Raw genomic sequence first — 2,500 nt, forward strand, 5'->3', positions numbered from 1 at the left:
GTAGAGAAACTGTGCGTGAATCAACCTTTCGCATATTCAATTTTTCCTCCTCTCTCGTTTCAAAATGTTTGTATTTATCGTTCGATGAAACGAGCACAAGAGGGAAAAAAAAGTTGAGACACGACGTTCCCATAATTTTCGTGTTATTTCCTTTTTGCTTCAAACATTTTGCGGACTGCAGCTTCGTCGTATTGCTTTTATCAATTTTTAACAATTTCAAAGCGAAGACAACTCGCAAGACGATCCATTTCGTCTCGGTTCAATTTTAACGTCCGTCCGTATTATTTTTTGTTCCACAAGAGATTTCGAATAGGTTTCTTTATTTATCATCCCTTCTTTTCGAGCGCCACGGAAGCAAGAGGAAAAGCAAGAGCGAGAGAACATTTCGCGTATACTTCATTTAACAATTTTAACCAACACGCGATGTACTCCACACACCTCTTAGATTTAACAACTGCTTTTCTCTTCTTCTCCCCTTAGCGCAAGGGTAAACCCCATTTGTCTCTTCTTTGGAACGCAACAAAACTTTCGAGGACTGGACGACCGAGCGATGGTCGCGCGGTCTTCGCTTATCTTTAACAAACGAAGTAGTCCGTATGTATTCTAAATGTTGAAGCCTCCTAGAGCTTTAAGCCATGCGAGACATTGAAATGCTGTTTTAACGGGAGCATGCATAATTGCTGCAAACATACTTTTATCACAAGTTCTAGCCACGCCACGGAGGCTTCGAAGTTCCTTCACCATTCGCTTTCCTCTCTTTTGTTACACAGTTTCAGACTACGATCAGGGGTACCGAAACGCTGTATTGATTGTAAACAACCATTTTTATCTTGGAGCGGAGCGTTCCTTTACTCGTTAGATTTGTCTTGTCGCGTGTGTATTCGCTTTTTCGACGCTTTTTAACCATTTAACTTGTTTAGCGAAGCTAAACGCACAGACAGACAAAAAAAAAGGAACAGCATCGCGCGTCAAACAGCGACGACCCATCTGAAGCGATCTTTCATTTATACACCGTTTGTAAACAGAGAGATGTATAAAGCGCGGGGAATCATTCGAAACCCTGGGGCTATTCGAGCTTGCATTTCAGCAAATTATCATCTCAAACATTTCACTCGTTTGCTTTTTCTAAATTTATAGGAGAGCTTCTTTCGTTTATTTTTGACACACCTTTCGTAAATATCGTTTCTGGCAACGTCGGGAGCGTGGATTTCTACAAGTGAACAATCGCGCCGATCCGATAACTTCCAGCAGGATGGAGAATCTTTATAGATTATCTTCCGAGAACTCGGTGCTTTCACGGGCGGTCGTTTATAAATTTTAACGAACGACTCGCGCGCCGTGACGCACTTGCGCTAGTTCGAAGAGATATTTCGAAATTTGTTTCTCTCCTTTAACGGCCTGCATTTAGTGTATCGGTTGCGATTTTCGTCACATCGTTTCCACGACAAACGCCGACGAACTGCCCAACTATCGCTCGTACGTTGCGACTCTTTCTTTGTTTATCGTTCATTCATTCTTTCAATTTCGTTCGATAATCCCGCTCCGAAACGTTCTACTTTCGTTGAACGACGGCGAGATGTTTAGAAAGAAATGAATTACTCTTTTTTCGAGAAGCAAACGCAAGCAGTCTTTTGTTAAGAAAACGACCCTCAGCCAGGCGTGGTCCAGGAATTGTATCCGTGGACCGCAATGTGCGTTCGAAATGTCGATGTTCATGTGTCCTGCAGTTCACACGTTGACGCGCAATTAGCTGCGTTCTTCATCGACCCACGAGCCAAGTGATCCACCGTTCAGGGTAATCGTAAAATTTTGTATTTCAAACTCTTTAGATCTTTAGAGTGTTATTTTCATTATTAACACGCATCACATTCGATACCCACATCACTCTCCCACCCGGCGCGTGCGGGAGAGCGAATTCGGGCGTCGCCAACGTATTTGTTTGTTTGTTCGATCGTTGACGACACGATCGCGTCCAAGGACGGAAACCGTCGGAGAAACGCCCAGTGGCACGCTCCTCTCGACGGTCGGGCGTAAAGTACATTTAAAAACCTTGAAAAGTACGAACGCACACAAGGAATGCGAGCGCGCGTCCTGTCGCTGAATCGTGGGTTGCGAGATTCGAACAGACACACGGCCGGCGACGATCGGTCTAACTAATGGACACATAGTTTTTCAAAGACTCGCTATCGTCGCTTCTCAGCCGGTCCGTAAACAACACACATCGATCAGGCGGACGCACGAATCTTACCACGGTGCGTGTTTCGTAGATTCCAGGTTACCCGCAAGTACCTCTCTCTCCCTCTCGAAAGAGGAATCTCGATCCGTCCTTTTTGGACAATGGAGAAATCTTTTTATCGCAACACGGATGGCAAAGAAACAACCAAAGCGTAGGAGCGTGGGGACGAGAGCGACGAAAAGAACGTCGCGAAAACAAAGTTTCGACGGTTGCTCGTTCTAATACATCGTAGTTTCAACTCTCTCAGTTTTAACCACTCCTAGA

The 2,500-nt window shown here is 44.6% G+C and overlaps 1 non-coding gene across 1 annotated transcript; it reads right to left on the minus strand.

Annotated features, from left to right (window-relative positions):
- Positions 1-1,643: 1,643 nt before the first annotated feature.
- On the minus strand, positions 1,644-1,798 carry LOC143306182 (5.8S ribosomal RNA). Its single transcript, XR_013063649.1, has one exon. It is a non-coding gene; the product is annotated as a 5.8S ribosomal RNA (ribosomal RNA).
- Between the last annotated feature and the right edge of the window lie 702 nt (positions 1,799-2,500).

Source organism: Osmia lignaria, unplaced genomic scaffold (assembly GCF_051020975.1).
Source record: "Osmia lignaria lignaria isolate PbOS001 unplaced genomic scaffold, iyOsmLign1 scaffold0001, whole genome shotgun sequence".
In the NCBI taxonomy this organism is placed as follows: domain Eukaryota; kingdom Metazoa; phylum Arthropoda; class Insecta; order Hymenoptera; family Megachilidae; genus Osmia; species Osmia lignaria.